Source organism: Triticum dicoccoides, chromosome 2A (assembly GCF_002162155.2).
Source record: "Triticum dicoccoides isolate Atlit2015 ecotype Zavitan chromosome 2A, WEW_v2.0, whole genome shotgun sequence".
Taxonomy (NCBI): domain Eukaryota; kingdom Viridiplantae; phylum Streptophyta; class Magnoliopsida; order Poales; family Poaceae; genus Triticum; species Triticum dicoccoides.
This window is the reverse complement of record NC_041382.1, coordinates 109,015,401-109,026,537: the sequence shown is the minus strand read 5'-3', so window position 1 is coordinate 109,026,537 and position 11,137 is coordinate 109,015,401. Positions and strand designations below refer to the sequence as shown.

Here is an 11,137-nt window from a genome sequence, read left to right as displayed (position 1 = left end):
GGGTTTGTCAAATTGACATAACATGGTGTAGAACATCTAAAAATTCAATCTTTACAATGTAACTAACTCCCTTATATCCTTGCTACAGAATTGTAAAGGCCACCTAATAAAAATGAGAAAAGCTGCTATAGGGGAATAATTTAGCAGTAGTTTTTCCCATCAGCAACATAATTTCGCATGACTCGAAATCAATATATCATCACAACAACATCATAATTTATCATAACAACATGACTTCGAATCCCGAATCCCAGGAATCATAATTTATCATGACAACATGATCTTTCGCAGCAACAACAGTTCATCACAGCCCCAACATAATTTTGCAGCAAAGATAACGCAACACAAGTACTTCTGGAATAGCTCAAGATCAGTTATAATTTTGCATACAGATATATCAATCTTTTGGTGTCATGATCATCTATCTTTGAGAATCTGAGAGAAAGTTATCCCTCCAGCTTGTTTATTGTTGCTTCTTTTGGTGCTTGAGAACCTGATGAAACAAAAAGAGATGAATATTAGAGTGCCTTCAGAATAACTTATAACTATAAGTTTTGCTAGATGAACATTAGAGTGCCTTCTGGAACATAAGTAGGCCTGTAGTACAGCAAGTTTCAGGAATAGAACAAGCAAGGAGTATTGTACTTGTAGTAGGAGCATTGTACTACTAGCAAGAAACAAGCTGTATATATTAAAACAAAGTTTCCAGCAAGCAAGAAATGATTTATCAAACTTAAATTGCTCGAAAACAGGATTGATTACAAAAGAATGGAATACAAGTCATCAAGTTTTGCAAGCTTCCAAGGAAGAACTGGAGAACTGTCATGCAAAATCTGGTCACATGTCCGAAATAGGCTTTCGCCCCGCTTTATAGATAAAGCATAAGTCCATACAGCCACATCTCAGGTACAGTCAGCAAGAAAGGAGAAAACGCTGGGGCCACAGCACAAAGAAGCCCAAAAGAAAGGAAAAAACAAAGGCCTCCAGGGGCAAGCTAAGTAGCAGACAAGCGGTCGGAGAGCCGGCGCGCAGAAGACACCAGGGCGTCCAAGAGAAGCTGAAGACGATCACGATCCCTCGGCCTAGCGAGCGGATGCCAGTGCTGCAGGAAGGCAAGAAATTTGAAGAACGGGTCAGAAGCACGTCGCGGGAACACCCGCTCAATCACCATCTTATTGCGGGTAGTCCAGAGAGTCCACATCATAGCCGCGAAGATAAGCCAGAACAGTCGGCGCTTACGGCCAACCTGGGTGGCGCTAACCTGCAGAAATCCTGCGAGGTCAGTGGCCTCCCACTCCGGCCCAAGAGCCTCACGAACAAAGCACCAAAGTGCCTGCGCTGCTATGCACGAGAAAAGAATGTGCATTCCCGTTTCCGGGACATGGCACAAAGGGACAGTCCATTGCCCGGACCATGGCGCTTCAGCACCTCGGTCCCTGAAGGGAGATGATCTCGAAGAAGCTGCCAAACAAAAATCTTGATCTTCAAAGGTAGCGGTGCCTTCCACAATGGGGATAGCCACGGTAGAACCGGCAGCCTACATAATGCCTGATAAGCCGAACTAACGGAGAAATCGCCCGAAGGCGAAAGGCTCCACGACACCGAATCAAGGTCCAGGGACAGAGGAAGAGGGACTACTTCCCTCAGGTCTGCCCATTCCCTGACCTCAGCAGGTCCGAAGGACCGGCGGAACGCAATGTTCCATCCGTCCTCCAGAGCCGCCTCAGAGACTAGAATGCCCGGGTCCGCACAAATCGCAAAGAGACGCGGGAACCGCAGGCGGAGAAGCTCGCCCTGAAGCCAGGGGTCCAACCAAAATTGGGTCCCAGACCCATTGCCAACCGAGAAGCGCACACCCAACCTAATCTCTTCCTTGATGGCCTGAATAGATTTCCAGAATTGAGAACCAGCCGACTGAGAACACGCCAAGAGGGGCTGGCCCTGCAAGTATTTGGCCTCAACCAGCTGCAACCACAGCCCCCCATCTCCCCGCAAGATCCACCAAACCCAACGTAGCATGAGCGCCACGTTCATCCAGCGGGATGCGGGTATGCCCAACCCACCTCGGTCCTTAGGCATACAGATGTCAGCCCACTTGACCATGTGGTACTTGGGCCGACCGTCCCCTGCCTGCCAAAAGAACCTAGCCAGCTCCTTGTCGAAGGAGCTATGTACACCTTCAGGTAAGATGTACATCCCCATCATATACATGGGGAGGCTGGCAAGGTTAGAGCTAATGAGGATAGTTTTGCTGCCCTTAGAGGTGAACCTACCGCACCAGGGCTCCGCACGGGATGCTACTCGCCCCACTAGCGGATCGTACCCACTCACTGTAATACTGGGCTCGGCCAGGGGCATCCCCAAGTAAGATATTGGGGAATGACGCCAACCTATAGTTGAGATTATCTGCGATCCGAAGCTGCTCAGCCTCAGAATAGCCAAGTACCACCACCTCGCTCTTATCAAAGTTAATCTTAAGTCCAGACATTTCCTCAAAGCAGAGCAAAAGGAACTTAAGATTAACAATGTCAGAGTTCGAGCCTTCCACCATAATCATGGTGTCGTCCGCATACTGCAGGTGAGTAGCCCCCCCATCCGGGATGAGGTGGCTAACAACACGCTTAAGGTGGCCGGCCAACTTGGCCTTATCTAAGATGCCCGCAAGGGCATCAACTGCGAGATTGAAAAGCAAGGGAGAAACAGGGTCCCCTTGCTTTACTCCTCTGGACGCCTGGAAAAAGGGTCCCACCTCACCATTAATGTTGATCGCAGTGTTCCCAGATCTAACCAGTTGCATGATCCAGGAACACCACCTCACGTCGAAGCCTCGTCGCTCCATCACCAACCTCAAAAAGGACCAATCCAGACGATCATATGCCTTCTGGAAGTCCAATTTGAGGAAAACCCCTTGAGCCCCTTCGACGCCACCTAGTGAACGATCTCGTGAAGGGCAAGAATTCCATCATGGATCCGCCGGCCCTTCAGGAAGGCGGACTGAAGGGGGTGAGCAATCCTTTCCGCCACCGGTGATAAACGAGTGGCACAAACCTTTGCAAAGATTCGCTCCAACACGTTGATCACCGTGATCGGTCGGAATTGGCGGATATCCGTCGCCCCAACTACTTTGGGGATCAGGGATATGACACCGTAGTTAATCCTAGCCATGTCCAAGGTTCCAATATAAAACTCGTGGAACATGGGCATAATGATCGGGCGCAAGATCTCCCAGAATTTCTGAAAGAAGACTACCGGAAGGCCATCCGGCCCCGGGGCCGAGCAGGCTTTCATAGAAGCAATCGCCCGTCCCACCTCCTCAGGAGAGAAAGGGAGAGTAAGCTCCGCATTCTCCGCATTGGAGACCTGCTCTACAGGCGGCCAGAAGTCAGCGCAGAGGGAGACGCCTCCACGCGGCTCAGCCGAGAACAACTCCTTATAAAAGGAGTAAATATGGGTGGAGATGTCCTCTGGGCTTTCCAGAAGGACATCCCCATCCCAGAGAAAACGGATAGCACACTTTCGCCTGCGGCCATTAGCAATCGCCTGAAAATAGGCAGTGTTCGCATCCCCCTTAAGGAGCCAGTTCAAGCCCCCACGCTGCTGCCAGAAGAGCTCCTCGCTCTTGTAGATGTCCATGAGCGAGGCCTCGAGGCCGTATCTCCTAAGCCAGTCATTAGGAGACAGGCCCTGCCTATCAGCAAGGTCATCCAAAACCTTAATCTGATCCAGCAGGGTCCCCTTACGGGATCGCAGCTCAGCACCAAGGTTCGCCCCCCAGCCCTTCATGGCCTGACGAGACAATTTAGCACAGTGATGCCACACATCCATAGCACAAAACACACGGGGCGGGGACGCGACCGCCTCTAGCCAGCGGTTGCGCACCAACTCAAAGAAGCCCGGCTGCTCCGGCCAAAAAGTCTCAAAGCGAAAACGGCGGGTCCTAGGGGGAGACACATCGCCCGACGAGAAAAGCAGGAGGGTATGGTCGGAGCCAATCCGAGTGACCGCCTTGAGAGAGCACAATGGGAACATCACTTCCCACTGAGCCGACACAAATACCCGATCCAAAACACTCCGGATGGGGTCCGCCTGCTTATTCGTCCACGTGAACCTAGCCCCTACGCGGGCTATCTCACGGAGCGCAAGGTCCGCAATGCAGTCGTTAAATAGACGCATGCAGACCCGATCAACATTAGGCGAGCTTTTATCAGAAGCCCATCTAATGAGGTTGAAGTCCCCGGCCACCACGACCGGGGTGGTGCACCTCTCTACCTTATTTTTAAGCTCAGCGAGGAATACGGCAGAGCGAGCATGGTCCGCAGGACCATAAACGAAAATCACCTCCCAACTGAAGTGAACTCGTCGGTCAGTGACAGACATGCTCAGGAAGAACTCCCCTCGGTCCATATCGTCGACCGAGAAAGCATCCTCCCTGACCCCGAGCAAGATGCCTCCAGATTGACCCGTAGCGGGCAGCCACTGCCAGGGAAACTGGTGGCGGGAGAGCCCCTGGAGCTCATGCATACTAAAGTCCTGACGAATCGTCTCCTGAAGTCCCACAATGTCAATCTCTTCCTGTCGCAAATATTCGATGAGCTGCCGCCGCCGGCCAGAGAGGCCGAAGCCCCTAATGTTCCAACATAGGAGCTTCATTTAATAACCTCAGTGGAATCCCTAGGCCCCGCAAGCGGGGCCGAGCTAGCCCGCCCGTCAATCGCGGGTCGGGAGGATGCCTTCACTGAGCGTCCACGTCGCCCCCGCGTAGGGGGGCGGTGGAAGCCTCCGGCCCGAGGGAAGCGGACCTGGAACTAGACCCACACACCTCTATCCGGTGTTCAGTGGGGTTGGGACGTGTGGGGGGCGCCCTCGCAAAGCCCTCACCGAGGGGGAACTGCAAGGGGAGTCTCCGCCCCAGTCTCCATAGGGGGCGCCTCACCAGCCCTGGTCTCTCTATGACCAGGGTTAGTGTGCGCCGGGGTGCTGGGTTCACCACGCGCAGCACAAGCACGGGCTTCAGCCAACGCCCCATCGAGCCTCTCCTTGGCGCAAATAGCAGAAATCTGCTCAAGAATGGGCCCCTTCTCTCCACGAAACACAATGCCACTATCGGTGGCCACCTCTGCCAGGTGAGACAACGGAGCAAAACCAAGCACAGAAAACCGAGAATCAGAACTAGAAGGAACAGAGGGGATGGATGGGGTACCTGAGGACAGGTCACGAGCTGCAGCCCGCATGGCGTCCTTCTCCGAGATCGTCGGGACACGGCCATCCAAGATGACCCGGGACTGGCTGAGCCTTGCACTCTGACGCGCAGCCACCAGTGGAGAGGACCCACCCCGAAGCTTGGAGTCGGCCGCGGTAGGGGTCACAGCGGCCAGGTCCAAGGGCGGAGGCGGCTCCAGGTCCAGGGCCCCCAAGGCAAGGGAAGGGGGGACCCCGGCGAACACGAGTAGCAGACCACCCCCGGCGAGCGCGGCGACGACGAGGGGCGCACCTCCATCCCCACACTCACCACGTCCTCCTCCACGACCTCTGGGTCAGCCACCTGGGTCGCAACAGGGGGAGGGACGGCCACAGCCACAAACCCACCCCCTGACGCCACCTGAGAGGCCGTTCCAGCAGGACCGGAAGAACCACCAACAGTAGAAACCGGGCTACGCCGCCCAGCAGACGGAGCCGGCGGAATCACATCATCATCATCATCCCCCTCACAAGAAGAGCTCCCATCGGACGAGCCCCCGCCCCCACCCTGCCCTTCATCCAAGCGCGGCACAGTGGCTGCGGGGGCCGGCCCAAGCAGATCCTCAGGAACCGGAGACTCGAGCTCGAAGGTCAGGCGCTTCCCCTTAGTGCCTAAGTAGAAGACCAGGGACAGACCGTCAATCTCTGCCGGAGCGGGGCACAGGATCTCAATGCGGGCTGGGCCATCATCCTCAAAAGACGCCAAGTCGGCGGTCACCGGCTTGCCAACCGGCTCAGAGATCGCCTTGAGAATGTGCGCAAGCTTGCCACCCCGCGGTGCCGACCTGCCACCTCGAGGCAAGCCGTAGACAAGAACCCACACCCTCTCCAGAGGAGGCACAGGATCAGGCTCCGCGGCAGCTACACGAACGGAGATCAGGAGCTTGTTGATGGGACACCGGATGACATCGTGGGAACACACGCGAAGCAGCTCAGCAGAGGGGAAGGGGACCGAGAAGACGAGGGGAGCCGTCTCAGTCACCTCCCAAGTGAAGTCGGAGTCGCGAAAGTCGCCGATGTATGCGGCGAGCTCGGCCTGGATGGGGGCGGCCGAGATCACCACCCCAGACGGCAAGTCCTGCTCGGGGGGCAAGAGTGACCGTCGCCAAGTGCGGCCTAACCGCCTCCTCCTCAATCTCAGCATCCACATAGTAGAAACCACCCCCCCTCAGTCCTGTACCCAAGGTAAGCAAGGGTCGTGGGGCATCGAGGAGGGGCCTCACACTCCGAGCGGAAAGGCACCGCGCAGCCACAGTTGATGCACATCGTCTCCCCGCGAGTCCTGGGGCGGCCAACTCGCGGGGTCTGCTCAGGAGCCACTAGCTCCGAAGCACCAGCCGGAACGGGACACGCGGCCACCCCAGGGGTCTTCTTCTTCTTGTGCTTCTTCTTCTTCTTCTTTGACTGAACAGCGGCACTAGGCGCCTCAACAGAGCGGCGAGCAGAAGAGGCCCTCGCGGTCACAGAGTCGCCCCTCCTCCCTGACTGGCCGCCGTCCCGGTCAGAGCGGCGATCCACCCGGCGCCCAGGATCGGGGGAGCGGGAATCACGAGCCGAGACAGCCCGGCGCTCACGAGATGCACGGGTAGAGTCATCCGCAGGCCGCCCACGACGCCAATCGCCATCCGACGCCCGCGGAGAAGGCACCCGCGGCGCCGGCCGCCCCAGCTCCAGAACAGCCCGCGCCCGGTCGGCAGCAGGGGGCCGGGTCTGCAGCTCCGCCCGCAGATCCGCCTCGCGAGCAAGGTCCTCATCACGGCGACGCCCATCATCACCATTGGCGCGACGGCGAGCAGCATCCTGGCGTCGCAGGTCGCCCGGGGACCCCGGCAGCGGCAGCCGGGCATCCCGAGATGGGTCGCGGGGGGGGCGGCGCAGAGAAGTTCCGGCGTAGGTCGCCGAGGCCCGAGCCGGCCGGACATCGGAGCGCGAAGAGGACGCCTGGTCCAGAGGCCTCTTCGGCCGCGGCAATCCGTTGCCGGCGTCCCTGGTCATGAGGGCCTCCAGGTAGGACCGGGGGCGGGGCAGGGGGATGGGGAGCGACGACCGCGGCGAGGACGGAGACGGGCCGGCGGCGAAGACCAGGGCGGCCGGAACGGCGGGAGCGTAGGGGGAAGGCGGCGGCTGCGAGGGAATAGGGAGGAGGAGACGAGCGCACCGTCCAGCCCTAGCGACATCTAAACGGGTCACAGGCCATCCGTGTGACACGTCTCCAGCGCCACGTTGGATCCACACCCAACGGGCCGGGTCCGCGTGGGACAGCAACCAGGCCCGGTTGGCCCGGTCAATAACGGCCTGGGACTGGACAGCCGCGCAGCGGGCCGCCGGGTCAGCCCAGATGGCCCTCCGAGAGGAACCAGGCCCAGAACGGTGCAGGCCCTCCCACGCTCCCCCGGGCCGGCCCACCATTTGAGCGCTAGCTGGCCCACGTAGGAGCACGGCCCGATCCGGACCCGACCAGGGGGCAAACCCCTCCCGCAGCGCCGTCGGCGCCATCGCCGGAGCGGCCTTCCCGGACCCCGCACCAGACCCGGCAGAGCTACCAGGCTCCGCCAGGACCAGGCAACGGTCGAAGACGGCGGTCACCGCGACCACAGGAACCGGTAGATCTGCACGGGACGCCGGCCTAGATAGGGGCGGGCGAGCCACGGGACGCGCCATCGGCGGCCGCAAGGGGCGGGGACGGCCGGAGAGGCGGCGAGGACTGACGCGCGCGGGCCGGGCCGCCACCCAGAAGTCTCTGAAGAGCGGCAGAGCCAGCTTCACCGGACGCTCGACCGGTCCGACGTCCATGGCCTCCTCGTCCGCGAGATCCGCCCAGGAGAACGCCGACGACGCGAAGGACAGGGACGGACCCTGGGGAGCAACCACCTCCGGGCGTGGCGCAGCCGAGACGGCCGACCCGCCGGCCGCCGGGGCGGCGCCGGCGAGGTCAGCCATGGGCGGCCCGACGGCGAGTTTGAATCGCCAAGCGGACGTGAGCGCTCCACCCCAACGGTCACCGGGTCCAGCGCTGGCTATGTGGCACTAGATTTAACCTAAAGGTTGGGAAGTCTCTGGTCACATGTTAAGCAAGTGATTCTTCATGTTTCTGTCTCACAACATACCATGTGTTGGAGTATTTAACAGATGTAGTAGCACTGATTCATGTTTCTGTCTCACAACATACCATGCATTACACAGCAGTAGTTCAGATGTTTTAATAGGACTAATTAAAAAGGGAAGCCAGCAGGTTACTGCAAGCATAGGAGCTAAGAGACACTAATTATTGGCATGGGGAATAAGCTGCCTGTGTAGGGGTATATACATGGCTTCAAAAAGGGAGGTCAGCTAGGTTAACCATTGGTTGGTGAGGGCACCTAATTAATTGAGCTGGCACTTCGAAGTCAGACCAATGAACTGGATAGGAAGAGTACACCTAAATAGAGATCCTCACAAAAAAGATTTCCCTGACCACACAAAAAGGATTCCTGATAAAACAGCTGGCAAAAGCAAATTCCTTGTTACACCAACTCACACAATTAGACAATAGCTACTGATAATTAGAAATTTGTCTCGGTGAAAAGCAAAAGCATGGAAGACGATGGTAACTAAAAATGACACACAATTAGATGCGTGTTCGAGAGAATGAAAGAAGATGGTTAAAGCATGCACCAGTAGAGTCCAGACCACCGCAAATCTTCCTCGTGACTTGACAGGTTAAAGCATGTTATTTGTAAGTTCCTTGTTAAATCTGAATAGTCGCTGCTAATTAAAATGTCATTTTAGTTACCGAGATACTAATAATTTCCTTGATAATCAAAATGCCACTTTAGTTAAAGATACTGTATGTAGAAGATAGTCACATGACAGAGTTAGCATCTGTTTTGCCACTGGATCAGAACAGCAGTATAGAAAATAAGGCAGTGTAGAACAGCAGGCACAAGCTAACATCTGTTTTGCCACTGGATCAGAACAGAGCCCGGTAGCACAAACAAACAGATAGGCTAGAGGAGGCGGGCATTCTTGGCAAGCTAGCTGGCTGGCCTAGGGTTAGGGTCCATGTGGAGCTGGGGTAGGGGACGCCGTTCTTGGCGTGCTCGCCGGTGAGGACGAGGAGGACGGAGGGCGTGCGGGCGGTGGCAGCCATGGAGAGGAGGGGGGAGGGGAGGGGCTGCGATGACTAACCACCGGTGAGAAGTCCAGTAGGCCGGAGAGATCGCCGGCGTCGAGTCGGGCGGCGCGGCGTCGGCGGCATCGTCTCGAGTCGGGGCGGCCAAATCCTCGAGGGCGGGCGAGATGATTCTGAACCGTGTGGGAACAGGTGGGTCGAAGGGGTTGGGCCGAGAAAACCCTGCCTACCAAATGGGCCAACGGGTATTCGGGAGGAATCTGGGCCTCGCGGGGAAATTTCGCTGAAAACCCCTCCAATACTCGCGAAACAAACGAGGCCTTGGGCAGCGAGCCGTCGCATTGCGAGGATGCGGTCCACGAGTACGTCGTCTGCCATCGCCTTGGGGGCCGTGGTCCTAGGCCGGGTCGAGGGGCTAGAGGATATGGTGCTGCCGCTCCACGAGGAGTCGTGCCGAGGGCTACGGCCTACGGGCACCGCCACGCCGCGCTGAAGCAAGCCGAGGGCGTCGGCCCACTTCCCCTTGCGGGAAGTCACGAGAGGACGCGGATGCGTCTTGCTCCGGGCCGAGCGCCATAGCAGGTTGCGCGCCCCCCGCCGTGTGCGCCGTCGTTGTTGGATGCGCTCCGGAGGGCGCTGCCTCGCTTCGGGGTGGGAAGCACCGCGCCGTGGGCGTCTTCGCATGTCGGCTGCCGTAGCGTCGCGCCGTGGCAAACTCCGCTGCACGCGCTTCGGAGGGAGGCATCGCGTCGGATGGCGTTCCCTCATCGTGACCTCGGCCGTTCCATGGCCTTATACTTACCGATTCTATTGGTTCTTCTTCTCTCCCGTGATTTCTTCGGGTGTTCGAGCGTGCTCGCCCCACCGGCTGGAGGGAGTGGCCTGCCGCCTGTTTCAGCGTTGCTGACGAGTCTCGCCGTGAAATTGCTCCGCCAGAGAGCATGCTGATAACGTGTTGAATGAGCTGATAACGTTTTGAATGAAAACGAGATGTAACTGAGTGAATGAATCAGGTGTTTTCTTTCCATTGATAAATTAGGTATATATACAAGTTAAAGTGGCGCCTCGAGAGGGCACCGACATGCGGAAGATGCGTCTGTACGGACACTGATGTCTATACAGGCAAAGGGACGCCACCGTGCGGGGCAAAAATGACAAATCTGACCTATGGATGAAACTATTTCACAAACTAAACTGTGTTTGAAAAAATTTCACCAGATTGACCTTTTTGTATAGCGCCCGACATCTAGGCGTCACACTACACTGTGCAACGTCTAACTCTCAGGCGCTACACGTCTAGCCAGTGTCGCACTTCAGAATGTCTGAAAAATGCTAAGTCAATGTGCAACGACTGAGAGCTAGAGGCTACACTATACAGTGTAGCGCCTAGTGTATAGGTGTGCACAACATGCAATATGCAAACTCATGCACAAAGTTAATTTAACACACAGGAGAGGGCAAGAGACAAAACGTGGAAGCAGACAAAAGAGCCTGGTGGCAGAGGTACGCGCAGCACGTCTGGACATGTGCTTTCATGCATGCATGCTGGAGAAAAAGTGGTACAAGTAGTATACATAGTATATATGGAGATGGCAAGTGGATACAATATTTGGGCCGGGTCCACACCGTGCCATGCACGCATGGGCTTGCACTGTTTAGAGTGTGTCCACACCATAACGTTGGTGAAAGGTTTAAATATACCAGCCACTAGTGCAACGTCTATAAGTTAGGCGCTATACTGTATAGTGTGGCGCCTACCTCTCAGGCGTTGCACATTGACTTAGCATT

General features: G+C 56.7%; 1 long non-coding RNA gene across 1 annotated transcript; it reads right to left on the bottom strand.

The window, feature by feature from the left end:
- Positions 1-246: 246 nt before the first annotated feature.
- LOC119359115 lies at positions 247-9,517 on the bottom strand. Its single transcript, XR_005172381.1, has 2 exons — positions 9,406-9,517; positions 247-493 (listed from the first exon to the last, which is right to left on the bottom strand). It is a non-coding gene; the product is annotated as an uncharacterized LOC119359115 (long non-coding RNA).
- Positions 9,518-11,137: the final 1,620 nt, after the last annotated feature.